A 19,159-nucleotide genomic window follows, 5' to 3' on the forward strand; every position below is an offset into this window, starting at 1 on the left:
AATTTATTTTGAAAAATTCCTGACATTACAGAACTAAACTAAAATGTATTAATATTACACTCTTACATTTCCATGGCAAACACATATTCATGAGCCAAAAAAAAAAACCCAAAAAAAGGAAAAGGGGGGAGAAGCTTATAAAACTCAATATGGATATCTCAGCGTAACTGCTGAACACAGAAAGGATTAAAACGCTTTTAATTAAAAAATCATGAGTGGATGATAAAGTGTGTAGAAACTGAAAATTTATAAACTATTTAAAACCTGGAATCGCTGACTGTTCAGAAACTACACAGATGGATCATGGGTGGTGGTGAACAGCAGAAAGGGATTATGGGTGAATCTGTACAGTTCTAGCTGCTCCCCATGCCACCTGTCTCCGAGGAAAGCCTGACACTGATTAGATACTGAGCCAGGCTGATGCTGGCAGCAGACCCAGTGATGGTGACCAGCCTATCAGTAGATCCTTCCACTGGGTTTGCAATTTTGATCTGGGCCCCAGACATCTGACGGATCTCATTGATTTTGGCGCCCTGACGCCCAATTATGTAGCCAATCAAATTATTTGGAATGGTGAGTTCATGAGAAGTAATTTGAGCAGATGCATCCAAACCCCAATAGCCTTTCACCTCTGGAGAGCTGGATTCAATGCCACTGAATCCGGTATTGCTATGGGTCATGGGAAAATGAGACTGTTGCATTGCCACCTGGTGCAGCTTGGTCAAATCTGGCTGTGGAATGGCATACTGTCCTTGAATGGTATAGGCCTCTAGAGGTGGTCCCTCCAGGTCAGGGTTGAGGCACATGGATGGGGAAAGCTCGCACTGTCACTGCCTGTTCTGTACCTTTCCTGACCACCTGGAAAGATGACTGGAGAACTCGAGGGCTTGGGCCAGTACGGGATGGTCATGCCCTTGGGGCGGGGGGACTCCAACATGACCACGCAGTTCTGTTTGACACACTCAATGATGGATGGCGGAATGCCAACAATAGTGATTGCCCGCTCAGTTGAGCTGGGGAGCATATCCCCTGCCACCTGGACCTCAGCCCCTGTACTCTCTTATTTCCTTGATCTTGCAACCGCCTTTTCCAATGAGAGAGCCACACTGACTAGCAGGGACCACGAGCCGTAAGGTAACTGGGGGTCTGCTGGCAGCTGTGCTATTGGTCATAGAGCTGCTTATGTCCTCTTCCAGTTTATCAATGATCATAGCAAACGCTTTGAAGATGGCATTAGTCGGTCCAGCCAAAGTGATAATTCTCTCAGGACAATTCCCTTCTGAGATGTTGATACATGCACTACTCTCCTTGCGCATCTTCTTAACAGATTCTCCTTTCTTTCCGATGATACTGCCAACTTTCTTTCCATGCATAAGTAGCCTGATAGTAAGAGTGACATCTGATCCACCTTCAAGCACACCAGTGTTCATGTCTAGTAGTTATAGGGAGCTGGACTTTCGAGTGGTGAAGTCTTTGGTCACGGGTGGAAGTGAATGGCAAAACTGGAGGCTCCACTTGACTGAGGAGAAAAGGGGAGCAGGCAGGAAGGGGAAGGGCGGGAGGCCAGGGGTGGAACAATAGGGGCCAGCGGGAAGACAACCCCCCACCACTGCTGGCGGGCGGAGGAGGGGGTGGAAGGGGAAAGAGACCCTGGGGTGGGTGGAGGGCTGACTGGTGGGCAGGCAGGAGAGGGTGCAGGCTGCGGCTGCTCCTGCTGCTGCCTCTGCTGGTCTGGGCAATAAAAATGGGTTTAATTAATATATAAGAGTTAGCCAATAAGAAACTAGAGCTAATGGGCCTAGTTAATTTAATGGGCCAATGATTTAATTAATACAGTTTCGTTTCATACAATATACTTATGATTTACCTAAGAGATAATATCATATCCTTCTGAGTCTTTGAGGGAGTTGAAGAATTTATAGTTATAGTTATATTTTTCCTTAGTTATGATAAAAGATAAAGTAGATATAGATATTGTAACTGTAATTCTTGCTTGACAACTGTTTTGTTATATACAATTTTACTATGTTAAAGATAAAGCCTTCCTTTTGTTTAAACAGAAAAGGGGAAATGATGTGGGAGGTCCTTCTGTCCATGTGTTGCTTTTATTGGTTAATGAATAAAGAAACTGCTTTGAGCCTATAGCAGGGCAAAACTTAGGTAGGTGGGAAAGACATAACTGAATGCTTGGAAGAAGAAGGCAGATTCAGAGAGATGCCATGGAGCCGTCAGAGCTAGACATGCCAAAACATTGTCAGGAAGCCACTGCCATGTGGCTATACACAGTTTATTAGAAATGGGATAAATTAAGATATAATAGTTAGCCAATAAGAAGCTAGAGCTAATGGGCCAAGCAGTTCTTTAAATAATATAGGTTCTGTGTAATTATTTTTGGTGTAAGCTAGCTGGATGGCCAGGATAAACAAGTGGCTTTTTGCAACAGTCTGTAACTGTATGTCCCTAACAAAGGGCCTTACTCTCTATTTTTTGAACATCACAGAAAGGATAACAGGGGAAAAGAATGAGAGGTGATTTAAAGAATTTTTAACAGTGTTTTTCAAGGGATAAAGTTGTTGTCTCCAATTGATTGAGATAACAAAGAAACAAATGTTTTGAAGCAATGCCCACATGCTGTGTCCATTATATATTGTGTATATTCATTTTTATTATGCTGCTATAATCATATTTGCTGGTTTCAGCAAATGAATACATACCACATGCATTGCTTTTTGGGTCTTGGACATACAAGTGTATATAATTTAAGATTACAGCTTTGCATTTAGATTTTAAAGTTGATTACATGGGAAATCCAAGGCAAACAAGGTTGACTGTTACACTGTTCTCTTAAAAGTAGGTTTAAACAAGCAGACAGTGCATACAGAAGGGTAACAGTCTTAAACCTTAAATGGCCTTGCATTATTGACTTAGTCTAGCAATTTTTTATCATATTACATTGCTACACATAATTGCAGAAACAAACTTTTTTCAAGTGACATATGGTTTTAAATACCATGCTATTCTATTCTGTCTCCCCCTTGAAGAGAAAGAATTTAAATTCCCTTTTCTGGAGTATAGTGACATATTTCTAATATATAGCATATCAAAAGGTGACATATTTCTTGTAAAATTAAATTTTAAAAAAATTATTTTTTTCTCAACTGTAATTTTGTCTGAGTAAATTTTTCTCATTGAATTAAACTGCAATACCATGAAGACCCTTAGAAGAGAAAAGTAAGCTGCTATATTTCAACTCTTATAAATTATTATTCAGCCTTAAAAATAGAAAAACAGGCTGGAGATATGGCTCAACTATTAATAGAGCACACTACTTTTATAAAACTCTCATGATGGGCAACCTACTGCTTGTAACAAGCTTCAGAAAATTGATACCCTTCTCTGGCCTTTCACAGGCACTCCTATATTTGTACAGATGCACAAACACACATTAAAAAAAAGATTAAAATATACTTTTGTTTTGTTTTGTTTTGTTTTTGGTTTTTCAAGACAGGGTTTCTCTGTGGCTTTGGAACCTGTCCTGGAACTAGCTCTGTAGACCTGACTGGTCTCGAACTCACAGAGATCTGCCTGCCTCTGCCTCCCGAGTGCTGGGATTAAAGGCGTGCGCCACCACTGCCCGGCTAAAATATACTTTTTTAAAAAAGGAAATTTCTGTCATTGGCAATAATACAAATGAACTTTGATGTTATTTATGTTGAATAAGCCAGGTACAGAAAGATAAATGATGCATGGTTATACTTACATGTGAAATATCACAAATTTGAACACTATGATTGGAGGAAGTTGGGAGACATTATTCAGAAGAGAGAAAATTTCAAGCAGACAGTAAAATGTGTTCAAAAGGTCTATTGTATAACACTGTGACAACAGTTAGCAATGTATTGTGTATTTGAAAGTGGCTGAGGATGGGTTTTATTTACATACCTCATGCCAAAAAGTGGTGTGAGAAAATGGATTCACTTATTAGCTCAATTTAAGCTTTCCTCTATGCACACATATTTCAAACATGTTGGGCACAACAAAATACTTTTATCTCTTAAGTAACAAATATTAATATTAAGATATCATGAGAGAGAGAAGGAGGAAAGGAGTTGAACTATAAAGCCTCTTGCAAAGAGCCACAGATACAAAAATGAACTTGGAAAAAAATTACACTAAGTTGACTGGCCAATGAACCACACTGATCCTTCTGCCTCTACCTCATAAATGATGGGTATAATAATAACCTTGTTTTATTCATCCTACATTTACTAAAATTAATGACATCAGTTTGTTCTGTGTGAATCCATATAACTATCATCTGTTGATATAATTTGATATAATTTTTTATTAAATAACATAAATGAAAAATTAAGATTCCAGATTTTTTTTGAGAAATTGAAAAAGTAAACTGAGATCTGAAAAAGGAAAAGATGTAAAAGGAATAGTACAGACAAAAGTAGTAATTTGATAATATAAGTGATACAAAATCATTTTTATTCATTTATATTATATTAAATGCATAGTATATAGATGCATTATAGTGTATTAAATCCTGTTTTAAGAGACAGAAGTCAGTCATTTTTCAATAACTTGCAACATATATTTTCTCAATTATTTATACTAATTTCCTAAAAAATTTTTGTAATTTTTTAATAATCAATTTTTATTATAATATAGTTTCTCTTATTCAGTATTTTTAATCATCATTGGTTAAGAAGTAAATTTATTGAAATTCATGTGCATAAGATTTACAAGCTTTTATGGGGTTAAATGTATATAGTCTAAAACTAATTAATATCACAGAATTTATTTGAAAGAATCATTTTAATTTTACCTGGTAAATTGGAAAAATAAATAGTCATTCTAAGAAGGACCATAGTTAAGTCTTTTTGGAATAGATCTTCTTTTTTTTCAAAAGTTTTAACTTAGATAAATTTCCTCAAAATTATTTTTCTAATATCAGGATATGGGCATCCACAATATGATGTAGGGTAGAAGAGGTTACTCTTCGACCTTGCACAGCACTTTGTTAACCACTTTTTTTTCAAATGGCCATTTCTTTTGTTGCTAGATGGCAGATTTGTAGGAGAGTGGCATCCAAAAATTATTACAACTGCAGCTGTATTTCATGCAATTGTTGAAGAGTTTCCTCTGTTCAAGGATTTCAAAATACTTTTCAATGGTAAATTGCCTTTATAATATTCTCTTTTTGAAAAATATAAAATCCAAAGCATGAAGAGTTGTAGTTTACCAAGGTCAGCTATTAATTTTCTTCACCAATAAATTCATTGTTCATCTACTAAATTCTGAACACTTTTTTGAGTGCAGTGAAATCTTAAGAAATAAAAAAGCAAGTTTTCTTAAATCAGACGTTTGGTTTAATGCAAAGGGGAAGAACCGAAGGAAATTAGGTACAGGTATAAAGCATTTATAAAGCAATTATAAGTCATTCCCATTAAGTGATTTAGCTTTTAGTGTGTGTGTGTGTGTGTGTGTGTGTGTGTGTGTGTGTGTGTGTGTTTTAAAGGTGGTGCATAGAATGAAGTTACATTGTATAATTAGGATCAATGACCCTGGGAAAGTTTTTAATGAGTGAGGCAGATGTTTAGGGCTGCAAAGTGGAAATGACATTCTGGGCAGATTAAATGGCATATTTAGTGGGACAGAGGTCAAAGAGAGCAAACTTTATGCATGGGTTGACCTTCACTTTTGTCAAATATAAGCAAAGGCTGCATAGTCAAATAAAACCAGACACCCTTCAGTAAAGAGATGAATCTCTTTCAAGAAGAACATATGGAGCAAAGATATGGGAAAGAAATGATGACAGGGTAAATTTCTTATTATAATACAAGAAAAATATGAGGAAGGGCTTTTAAATAATTTATGCATTCCATTTTGAACATCGCCAATCAAATCTCCAGAAAGGAATCTAAGAATCCATAGAAACCTTGAACATAACACAATGTTTTGCTACCCTGCATGAAATTATGTAAGTGGATGTGACATATCAATTTATATAAGTTTTATTAATTAATAAATATTTCTATAATACGAAGAAAGTAATAGAGTCAAGGCATTATCATATAGTGTCAATGATTATATGTTAAGAGAACTTTATAGAGAGTTCTGTAAAGTTGATGTTCTCTGGGGCTATGTACAATTTTACAAGTTTCGGTCTCTGGTCTGATCATCTGTTCTAGAGCCAACTTGATTGATAATTAGGACAACGATCTATATTAAAATTTAATAAACTTCCCCCTGAAAAACAAGTAATACTTCCTAGGATAAACTATTTCAAATCTGTTTATTACTGTAATGTGGCTTTATTTGTTATCCAGCCATCAAATTTTTAACAAGCAGGTCTTACAACATATCCTCTGGTATGTATGTAGTATTTTATTATATTTGCTCATTTGTTAAATTATTGTTATATATTATTTGATGACCAGGAAAAACAGCCAGGGAAAGAAATGAAAAATATATCATTGAAAACATGTGTAAGACATTGTATAGAAGGCTTTCTTTTGAAACACCAACCAGCTCCCAAATAAAAATGTTGCGACTTATATTAGTCATTAATACTTGACTTTAGCTTATGCTCATCCTACTACCTCTTATAACTTAAATTAACCTGTTTCACTTCATCTAAGTTTGGTCTCATGGATTTTTTTTTTTACCTTTCTTTCATTCTATAAATGCTACTAGAAGTCTGACTGGCAGTCAGCTGTTTGACTGTCTGACTCCCTGATTCTCGTCTCTTTTTCCTCATTCTTTCCTTTTTCTCTTCCTACTTATTCTCTCTGCCTTCCAGCCCCATCTATCCCTTGATGTGGGATTCCACTCCATATGCTGTGATTACCATTAATGAATAAAAAAACTTCCTTGGCCTGTTGATAGGGCAGAACTTAGGTAAGTGAGGAAGACTGGACTGAATGCTGAGAGGAAGAAGGCAGAGTGAGGGAGACATCATGGAGTCACAGGAGATAGACATGCTGAAACTTTGCTGGTAGGTCATGACCTTGTTGTGATACACAGATTAACAGTAATGGGTTAACTTAATATGTAAGAGTTAACCAATAAGAAGTTAGAGCTAATGGGCCAAGCAGTGATTTAATGAATATAGTTTCTGTGTGATTATTTTGGATCTAAGCTAGCTGAGTGGCTGGGACAAACAAGCGACCCCTTCTTCAACAATCTCTCTACTGTCTAGCTATTGGCCATTCAGCTTTTTATTATACTATTCAGGTGCCTTAGACAGGCAAGGTGAAAAAGGAACACATCTTTACACAATTAAACAAATGCAATATAAGCAAAGGTGACACATCTTTCCATAGTTAAACAATTATTCTGAAACACAAACAAATTCAACACATCTGTATATAGTTAAACTAATATTCTACAACATTGTCCTATTGTTCTTTAGTTATTTACTCCCAGCTGTTCTTGAAATATCACCCTGTAACCCCTGGCATTTGTCACTTTCTTCTGATGCAGGGGAAATCAAGGTTCCTCTTGTGGATCATAGATTAAAAAAAATTAATAACTTAAGAATAGACTCAAATGTTCAAGAACCCTTTTACTAAAATTTATAAGAGACTTCAGGGCAGTCAAACTGTAAACGTCCACAGGTGCTCAAAGAAGGATAATGAAGAAGATAATGAAAATGGGTATTCCATTTAAGCTGACATGGACATCCGCACATGGACAACAAACAGACAAATAGTGGGAAGTGATGCTTTAGAAAAATAATAATTAGGAAGCCAAATATGTTGGGGAAACACAAGTTTTAAGGAAAGCATTTTAAAAAAAGAGACAGATGGAAAAGAGAAGTTTCCCATTCTGAGTAAATTTTAAATGCGGGCAGACTTAGAAAACTGCATTGCTGTGGCCTGATAAGCTAAGTTAAGGGTGGGACACTAGAAATGAACAGCATAATATTTCAATAAAGGACTAGTTTTTTTTTTTGTCTAGTTCTCTAGCTGGCCTCAAGGCTAGCACATCATCCTAGAGGCAGTTCCTTTGGTATGTAATTGATTCAGTCCAAATGAATTGTTATATTTCCACCCATCCAAAAGTTTCCTTTTCTCTTGACCAAAGGAATTTTTTTAAGAGGGCTGTGATGGTTTGAAAGAAATTGACCCCCTTAGGGAGTGGTACTATTATGAGGTGTGACCTTGTTGAAGTAGGTATGACTTTGTGGGAGGAACTGTGTCACTGTGGGGGTGGGTTTTGAAATCTCCTATGCTCAATCTATACCCAGTGTGACACATAGTTGCTCCTACTGCTTGCAGATCAAAATATAGAAGCCATAGCTCCTTTTACAGCAACATGTCTGCCTGCATGTTACCATGTCTTGCCATGAAGGTAATGGATTAAATCTCTAAAAATATAAACCAGCCCCAATTAAATGTTTTTCTTTATAAAAGTTGCCCTGGTCATGGTGTCTCTCCACAGCAACAGAAATCCTTACTAAGATGGGTACCTTACAGCTAACATTCTACTAGAATAAATCAACACCTCTCATCATTGAATTACCCATGGTGCCATTATGCTTAGGAAAACTTTCCAAAATCTTCCTACATATTACATGAAATTTCATAATAGATGCTGAGGCATATCTTTGATTTAAGAGAAAGCTTAAGTCTCAGAAAAAGAATATGTTCATTTCATCACACCAATAGATGTGTACTTATAAGTTCCACTGATTGTGCATAATGACCGGTTATGCAAGTATATTGCTTTCTTTCTAGCTCATCATTTTCAACAGAATATCAGTATCAATAATTGCCCAATAAAGTATATAAAGAGAAGCTTAGGTTGGAAAACAAAAAATGAAATTTCTTTCCTTTTCATCCAGGCCATAGCCACTTGCCCAGTGAGCACTGAATTGGAAAGCTTTTGCTTCATGTTAATGTTTGTGATGTTGCTTCTTTCTTTTAATGAAATTGTCTGCTTCCATCTTAGGCTTGAAAGCCGTTGTATCATGAAGACAAACTAGGTTCATTCCTGTTTATGATTAAACCTCTGTTTCTCAAAGATTGGGATATTCCCCACCTGTAACCTTAACTCCAAATGGTTCTATGATACCTGTTCCAGGAAGCAGAAACCATATCTTAGTTTCAAAAAGTTGGCCTGGGTCTGAAAAAGCATGGGATAAAACCAGAATCGCTGAACATAGCGGACAATGAGGACTACTGAAAACTCAAGAACAATGGCACTGGGTTTTGATCCTACTGCACATACTGGTTTCTGGGAGCCTAGGCAGTTTGGAAGCTCACCTTACTAGACCTGGATGGAGGTGGGTGGTCCTTGGACTTCCGACAGGGCAGGGAACCCTGATTGCTCTTTGGGCTGAGGAGGGAGGTGGACTTGATCGGGGGAGGGGGAGGGAAATGGGAGGCAGTGGCAGGTAGGTGGCAGAAATCTTTAATAAATAAATAAATAAAAAATAAAAAAATACAAAAAGTTTTTATGACTATCTTATAAGCCTCCCTATGTTTGAAAAGGTTATTATAACTTTTTGTTGAATTAAATACCTTGTTGTTACCACTTTGATCTATATATATATTTCTTAACCCTGCCTATTTGTTCACCAAACCCCCATTTTGAAAACATGTATCATTAATCTATAAAATCCCTTATCATCCCAATGTTCATTAATGATCTCTTGAACCCTGCCTTTACGGGGAAATAACCCATGAACACAAGTTTAAAAAAAGCTGATTTTAATTAATTGCTTGCTTTAATTCATTTGGCCATGAAGTGAATCAGTGGTCTTTCCCTTACAACTTTGGGATTAGCAATCTTCTTATTCTTTCTTCCTAACTTGTGGTTTATCTCAGACTATCAGAATTATGTGTTTTTAATAGCACATTTAAATTTAAATAAAATGTAAAAAACATTTTTAAGATTCACAGTCAAATTTAAATTTACAAATTTTAGTAGAGGCAATTGTGACTATTTCAAAAGATATAAATATCTCTGAGTAAAAAGGGTTCAATAAAAAGGAGGAATGTGTCAGATAGAAAATCGAGCTTTCATTATTCCTTCTTATATAGGTATGAGAGTTCGGTATTGTATGATATATAGTTGAAATCAATATCCTGACCATCTTAAGTACCATTATTCTATTACAAGTTAGTTGTAATATAAATTTTTCAACATCTGAGTCTCTACATTCCAAGGAAATATAACTATTTGAACAGAAATGAAAAAAATGAAGAAATGATGAGGCAAAAATCAAGGGACTCATTTTAAAAATAGCAGAAAAGAAAAAAAGCAAGCACCAAAAGATTTGATATTTAAACTATCTTATGCTAATTGTAACCAAAAATGAACAAAAATTCTAATAGCATTTTATTCATATTCTATGAATTCATATGTTATTCATTGTCTATCATAACACCTCCCAAATATTTTTTAAAGCTCATATAAATATATATAGTCTCATAAGAACATTTTATTTATAAACCTAAATATTGAGCTCAATATTCTAATGAATATAGATTCAAAAACTAAATTTACCTTTTGTGAATGATACTGTTTTTCGCTTAATTATTTCACTGTGAACATTTCCATCAAACTGTTTAGATTTAGACAGGAGAAAGCTATTAGCCACCTTAGAAACCACTGAAGATTGACCTCCCCATTTTAATTGAGACATTATAGAGGGTCTTGATTGGGTTCATTTTCTCTGCCAATTAAAGAATTAAAAGGCAGAAAAATCTTCAGAACTTCAGGGAGCACTGATAAAACCAACACACCACACAACAGCAGGCAGAGCCTGCAACTGAGAAATGACATTTATTGAGGTTGAAAAAACAATGACAGACAGCAGAAGCACAGAGAAAAAGACCTCCTGCTAAGCATGCAGATGGGAGTAGGGAACTGGAGAAGCTAAAAAAAAAAATCCAGTCTTTTCTCTGCAAGTTCCTTTTCTGAAGAGTTTTCCTCCCCTACTTGAGGGTTGGTTAGTTTTAAGAAAGATAGGATGATTGATTGGCCTACAGCTGTTGTTTAACATGTCCTGACATGGAGTTGAATTTGTTGAACCAATCTCCAGGGAGCCTGCTGGTAGGACTGCAAAGGCCTACAAGACCTTTGTTTTAAGATGTCAGACTTTTGTCTCAGGTCATGAGGGTGAGGGTGATGTTAATCATGTTGGAAGTTTGTGGCCTTTATTACCTAACTGCAAACTCTCTGTCTGCCTACTTGGAAGTCTGTCTAACTCCTTGTCTCATAATTACCTTTGGATGCCAGCTCTCACTTTTCTGAGTAATATACACTACTAAAGAAGAAATATGTGTAGCTTGAGGCATCTGTTATTGTTGTTTTTAGCAATGTTTTTCTGTCTTGTGAGTCAGCTGGCATCCTCTCAGAACTTCTCTTTTTCTTGGTACAGAAAGCTCTGATGATTTTTGAGAAAAAGAACTCCTAGAAAGAAGCTATGTGTGTAGACTGATTGACAGATTAGAACTACTGTACTGTGGAGAGTTTTGAATGTTGCTGGTCCCTAAATTAGTTTCCTTATCTTGGGCTAGTTTTAGCCCTCCGAATAGCCATCCTTTTCCTATGTATGTCTGAATTAACATCTTATGACTAATGAAAACATTTTGGAATCTTTTAACTTAGCAGACTACTAGCTTCCACAAATGCAAAGGCTTAGAATGTCATCAAATTGCACCTGTGGTCTATAGAAAATCTTCCTTTATTTTTCTGTATCTGCTTTTCAGTTGCACCCATCAATGTATTTTAAACATGCCCTGATTTGGGAATTTATTTGTTCTGCAAAGCTATAAAACTTCATGACACTATTTTTCATTGGAATATGTAATTTGGGGCAACATAAGCCTGTACTTCTTCGCCATGATCACATGAACTAGCTCCAGAATAAAATCTCATGAGAACTGTGATTTTGCATCAACACCTTCAGCACATTGAAGTACCATGTTTTGCTCAGGTGCCTGTGCTCAACCATGGTGAGGATATCACCCATATGCACATCCCTGAAGTAGGGGTAAAGGTATACATACATATTTATGTGGCATTTTTCTAATACATTTTACTTTCAAATATAGTTGAGATAGTTCCCTGGATGACAATGGTCCTCTGAAGCATCATCATAGTTACTGGAAATGTTCCACCTTTAAATGGGAATATTACCAGTGAAGGGACATTTCCTTTTTGTGTGGATACCCCTCTGACCTCTTTAGTTGCCTCAAAACCTAAACCAATGTCATTGCAGTATGCAGGGAGCTTCTCCTTGCCATTTTTTCCCAGGCAGAAATCTCTTATTGTTTTGTAAGATGGTGTCTTCTTTATGCCAGGTGTGCTCAGTCTGAATATAACAGACTTGGAAGAAATGAAGATATTCTAAAGAGACACCTGTATCTCTCAATCTGATTATCAAATTATCAAAATAATGGAACCCAATGATATGGAACTTCTCCAAGATTGTCATTCTGTGAGAAGGAAAATAAAACAGTCAGAGGGCACAATTTGTGTCCCAGAGAGAGATTTTATATTTTACACAGTTCTAACAACTTGTCAGACCACCTTACAGGTTAAGGCTAAAGTCCAATGATAGGTGAATAATAGATAAGACCATACCTAACCAGGACTACTGGAATGTATATATACTTGGTCTTCTATTCAAACTTTGATCAAACTCCAGAACCCCAAGACTGCTGGGACTTGAATCTCTTTGTTTTCCTCCCAGAGTGGCCATATTGAATTGATCTTATTTTTTTTCTTTCCACTTTTAGCATTTCTCTTTTAATTGGTTTATTGAGGGCAATTGGTTAGACTTGATTTAGGGTATAAGTTTGATATCATGGATGTCTGCTGTCTTCTAGGCAGCCTGAAATTGTAATCTAAGTTTTTTTCTGGTTCTAGGTGGAGATATGAAATGTCAATTTGTCCTAAATATAATCTTCTCTAGTTGTTTGCCATACCTTTACAGTTGAGATTGTCTGACTCTATAGCGCTAGCTTAAAGAAAATATCTTCAGAACGAATTGTTGTTGGAAATTTGATACTGACCAATATCCCAATGCCTGTTCTGACACTTGGCTATTTTATATCTTACTGTAGCAGAGCAAATTAAAATTAAAGAACACAAGAAAACAAACAACAACAACAAGTTTATAAAAGGGATGTCTCATCTGGAAGCAAGCAGTTTCCCTCAGCTAAATATAGACAGGCAAAGTAAACAAAACTCCCTCAGACTTGCTTACTTCTTAGATCACTTATCACCATTCTTCATTTGCAAACTAATCATTCCTCAGAAAGTGTGCTAACTTCAAGGAGATCTCTTCTTTACCTATAGTATGTTAATAGGATGATAGGCCTGAAAAACTTTAGGTGAGTCAAACAAGTCTCTATTCTTTAGCGAACTTCCACCAGGGACCAATGAACTTACCTAAACATGAGAAATTTCCATCAACTGCCTCTCAAAGCCCTTAAGATCACTTTTCCATTCAAAAATGAGGACTGCCTTTCTCTGAGGCTTGTGTTCTTTACCCTATTTCCCCAAGCAAGAATTAAATAAAGCTATCTCCTCTACCACTTATTGTCTCCAGAATTGCTTTAGGGGAGGCAGTAGGTAGTAGGACCTCTAGGCCCTGAAACATGATTGCTTTGACTTTTTTGCAAAGTTCTCTAACGTCTAGCTTCCATCTGAGCTGTTTCCAAATTCCCACATCAACAAGAACCATGAAAGTCATCTTAATCTTGTCAATAAAAGTACTATTTACAGGGAACAAGGCAAAAGTATTGTGAGAATGAAATGCAATGTTTTAAGTTTTAATATCTGTGCATAAAAGATCCATAAAACAAACATGCCTCTACCCTGTGCATACCCATTACCCAAGGACAGATATTTTCTGAGATGCTGGAGGCTGTTGTTCAAAAAGATAACAAGCCACATGCTCCCACTTAACTGAAAAAGTTTGATTGACCAAACTGCACTGGATATGCTTGATCATATAGAGGTGGGAGTTTCATAGGCAGGAAATACATTGTGATGTATGCTTGCTTCTGACTGGACCTCGTGGTAAATATGTAGCTCTGTTGGTTTGTCTTTGCAAGCTGCTACAAAATGTGACTTGTCACCATTTTCTGGGAACCCTAGAATCATCCAGGAAAGCATTTAAGTAAAGCTTATTCCAAATTTGGTTCAAAAATTGTGCTAGGGGTCTTATACTTGACTGGTGGGATTAACATTTTCTGGAGACCCTAGTGAGATTAAGACCACTCACCCAAATTCTAAACCTGGACTTCTCTTCAGAGCTCCAGTACTGAGTCTGAGGGGCTGCCTCAGGAAGCAAACGCCTTGAGATGTTCAATGCTCTGAGTCTGTCTTCCGTTTTACAGATTTTTCAGCTATAACTGATGCACTGAGAAAAGCAGCAAGGACGTATGGGGGCCTTCTAGTGAATAATAATCTACTTTTGTTCTGTGGGGATCCCACTCTTGGATTTGAAAGGGGTCTGACCAGACCCCAATATTCTCTCATTCAGGGCAAATAGTGAGATGTCACTCACTGCCTGATTCTGTTTGATTAAAAAATTTTGTCTGTCTCTTTTGTGTGTATAGATGGGTCTGTGTTTCTGGAATGTTGGTTTAGTTACTAACATGGAGCTGAGTAAGAATTGGATCAGGCTCTGTTGAATGCATGCCCACCACATGTTTTCTATCTGACTGCTCTTCTTTGAGTACATGAACTTTCTGTGTTCTGTGTTTCTTGTTTATATTTTTGCATATTTGAATGTTTCCTCTGTTTCATGTGAGATTAACAATATGTACACACAAAGATCCATCGTGAAATTTATATTTTTGATTTTACATTTTATGCTTAGCAAAAGCATTTCAAATATTTTTGGTCACTTAATAATGTATTTTTAGTTGTCTTTAGGGTTTCATTTCTATAAGATTTTCCAAAATATAGCAAAACAGTTTTTTCAATATGAACTTAGTTCATATGGAATGGTTGTCAATATGAGCTTATACATTTAAGCCCAAATAACTGATGTGTGAGAGGAAAGCATAAATACAATGAGAGAGAGTTTGAAATGAGCTGTCTGCAAAAAAAGGACTAAAACTGTAGTAATATAGAGGGGATGGCATGTTGCAGCAGGTCGAGAGTCTAATTACCTTATCTCAGTCAAACTTTAGCCTCTGAATAGCCATTCCTTGCCGACTGTTTTGTCAGCACAGACATCTGGTGACTAATAATAACTCCGTGAAATCTACTATTTTAGCAGATAGTTAGCTTCCACTAACACAAAAGCCTTCTGATAATATCCGAGGTCTATAGAAAAGTTTCCCCTATATTGCCGTAATTATGTTGAGTTTCAGATCACCTGTCAGCCAGATTTTATTAAGCTGCAGCTGACCTCAGCTCCATGGTTCAAGACTGTGACCCTGACTGAAACTGGGGAGATTTTTTGGAAGCAAAAACCACCATTACTTCATTCCTGCAGACATGCACTTCTGCAGGCCAGAGATAACATACAGGTCTTTTGCAAGAAGTGATTAAGCAATTTTCCAGGAGCAAAATAAGCAGTTACACAATTCTGGAACAGGATGAAAACAAGACTTTAGTAATCAGCATTCCTGGAATATTTTATCAGGATTAAATTCTTATAATTGTTTTAACAGACTGAGGTTGCTGACAGGGCTGGCCTCAGCCCTCTAAGACTGGACTGCTGTGTTAGTCTAAATGTAGTTCTTAGCTGCTACAACTACAGTAGGAAATTTTAAACTTGATTTTTTTTTTGTTCTGTAAAATTATACAATCTTCTGAAACTGTTTTCACAATGGAACATGGGATTTGAGACAACCTAAATTGGAGTTCTGAAGCCATGGTCTTTCAAATTGGCTCCCGAACAAACTCCTATTCCCTTTAAGGTGTGGTCTGTGCTAATACCCACTCACTACCAGTCACTGGATTTGGTTTTTTAGTGTGCTGACTTTATCAATGCCCTTGTCTCAATGCCTTATTTGATATATTGTTCAAAATGATTTACATAAGATGTAATCAATATTTGCAGTAAGAAACAGTTTAATATAAACTAAGTATATACTCAAAAACTGTTTTGGCATATTTTGGAAAAAAAGACCAAACATATTTACTGTGATATGCAAATATGATTATGCATGTGAATATAGAGAGACAATAGAAAGTATAAAAAGCAGAACAACAATTTTAAAAATCTATCTCTTCCAATACATTTTTGTCATAGCCTTTCTTATTTTTTCCATATTCTCAAAGTTATATAACATGCATGAATGTGAGTAAATAAACATATAAACATAGATTCTTCTGGTGATTTCATTTTTTTTTCTCACTACTCCTAGGATACTGTGAATGCCTGGTAATCTCATAGTCTCGCCCAATAGCAGCCTCTTCTAATTTTACCCACTCACCATGTTCAGGATGGACACTGTGTGACTTGGATAATGTAGCACTTATCCAGATTCAGTGGCATACCTGTGGTAGAGAATGAAAATGAGAAGGATTTTTCTAAGTTATTGCTACCCTCTTCGTTATTCTAAGTTCTAAATTACTGGCACAGACATTTCTAATTAGAAAAAAAATTATTGACATAATATAACTATCATTTCTTCTAAATTATATTATCCTTCTCAAAACGCCCTTTTGTTTAGGTCATTCCTCAGCTTACTAGTATTTTCACCTTTAATAGAACTAAAATCTATAATTTCTATAATTAAATATGTTATTTAAATGAGCATTCATACATACTATCTACTTTGGAACTAATTCTTTTTTAAAGAACTAATATATATTTTCTGAGAGACTGTAAGATGAAAAATATTTCCCATAAGTACATATTGAGTTGGCTAAGCATTTCATGTACTCTGATCTAGTTGCAACATTTAGTGAATTAATTTTTTTTCTGTTATTTGAACCTAAAGCCAAATAATAAAGGTAATTCTCTCTCCTGATTTAAGATTCTCTTTTAAACAATAATTATTATTTTAGTTGAACCACTAAGCCCTGTGATATTCTGTAATGATACTCCAGTTGCCAAAAATAATAAGGATCATTATATTTTACAATATGCATTTCTACTTTAGACAATACACAAACCTTCTGAAACATCCTGGATATCAAATTATTTGTTAACATATTTATCAGATGTCATTCATAAGTAATTTGTTTCTTCAAAAATGTATAATATTTATAGTCAGAATTTGCAACAGAACCATTTGGAATATAAAATATGATTTGTGTTTCTGTTTTTTTTTTTTTTTTTTTGGTTTGAGGATTCAAAGTTTGCTAGCGCTGTTTTTTCTCTATCTATCCATTGATGTGAAAAATTAAAATCTAAAATGTTTTCTCTTATTTCCAGCTTGTACATATAATTCCTTTTCCTGAGGGCAACCAAGTTGGTAGAAAATTATTTAGAGTAGGAATAAAGAGCTTTTTAGTTTATTATTAATGATAATGAGGTAGGCAAATTTCCTTTTATGTACCTTTATAGAAAAAGAAAAGTTAATGTTTCATAAAAATTAATACAGTTGGATGTCCCTGAAAGGCAAGATTAGTACACTGTGTTCACACAGACTGCACATCCTGTCATCCAGCTTTGAGTTTCATAATATTTTGTGCTTTAGTTAGGAGAAAAAGAGTCATACTATAAAATACATTTAACTGATTCATTGTTTATGAAGTGCATCTAATTGATTAGTATACCGTATAAATTCCTTTCAATACAAATTAGAATTTTTAAAGCAAAATGAAAAAAAGGAAAGGAAAATCACTTACAGAAATATGATTGCTTTGTTTTCATGTCAAAGTATGTTGATAAGTTCTCAGTGCTATCTTTTCTGACTGTTAGTGTTCAAGGGTTAATAATCAAAGATTGTGAATATTACCCTTGTCTTTATAATTGTATCCAATAAGTTACCATCTTCACAGCTCATCTATTCTCTCTCTCCTGACAACATCTCAATTCTAAACTAGCTTTTTTGGACTTCTGCAGTATGCTTTAGAAATCTTCTGTAGCCTTTGCAATTGGTCTCATCTTTCTTTCCTTAATCTAACTTTCATGCAACATTCATGATATTTCCACAATATTCTGAAAATAATAACAATACAACTCTGAAGCAGACCATCTTTTTATTTGACATTACAATTCTTCAAACACATGTTCAGTATATCCTAGAAGCTTTGCTCCATTGACTAACATAAAAATCTTGTGATGTCCTCACTCATTAGCAGAACTTCTTGGGAATAAAAGGACCTTTATTTAGAGTTTTTCTTTCTAGTAATATATTTTTCTTACCTCTACTTTATTTGTTTCATTTCTGATTCCTCTTTTGTCTACTATTTAACATTTGGAAGTCTATTTACTCAAAGAAGCCTGCTTGGTTCACCGACATTTCCTTGATGCTCTCATGCAAATCTATCCTTCTTCATAGCTTTTATCTGTTCTTATTAAATAATTACAATAGTTCTTCCTTGCTAGTAATAAAATTTCACTAATATCAGAATATCACTTATCCAGCTGCTTTTCTGCATTCTGCATATCTATCACAGCACCTTATATGAGGAAGATGTTCCAAATGCTTGTGCTGAATAAACCAACATATGGTAGCATATTGCGAATAACATTTAATTGTAATTTATCAAAGTCCCAGGCCACAGTTATATGACATTTCATTGCTTATCATAGATTAGTTACATATCATTAGATTAACTAGCAAAGTGGTGAAAGGACAGAAAATAAATGTGAAACACCAAACAGAAATTAGTTCACAGATGATAACATTCCAAGTTGCTCTTTGTACAATTTAGAGTTCTCTATCAAAAATTTTAAAGAGTGTGGATTACCTGAAAAGTGGGCTTAAGAACAGCGAGTATGTGGCTTTTGATCTGTCCATGATACAAATTATGTGAGCTTTAGCTCACACTATGTGGGGACACAGATAAACTGCAAGTTGAAGGGATTAAGGGAAACTATAGGGAATGGAAATGTTTTCTTCAGCAGAGAGTGAAAGTGTATATTAGCTTGGTAACCTCTAGCAAAGATGTTTCATGGAATCTGTGAGATATTCTCCTTGAAGAAAAAATAAAAGTATAGGAAATATAAAAACATCTAACCATCTGGTGCCCCTTTGAGATCTGCTTAGTA

The 19,159-nt window shown here is 35.5% G+C and overlaps 1 pseudogene; it reads right to left on the bottom strand.

Moving 5' to 3' along the window:
• Positions 1 to 353: 353 nt before the first annotated feature.
• On the bottom strand, positions 354 to 1,430 carry LOC121441573 (annotated as a pseudogene).
• Between the last annotated feature and the right edge of the window lie 17,729 nt (positions 1,431 to 19,159).

The sequence above is a fragment of the Microtus oregoni genome, unplaced genomic scaffold (assembly GCF_018167655.1).
Source record: "Microtus oregoni isolate MIOR12 unplaced genomic scaffold, Mior012 000079F_008, whole genome shotgun sequence".
Taxonomy (NCBI): Eukaryota; Metazoa; Chordata; class Mammalia; order Rodentia; family Cricetidae; genus Microtus; species Microtus oregoni.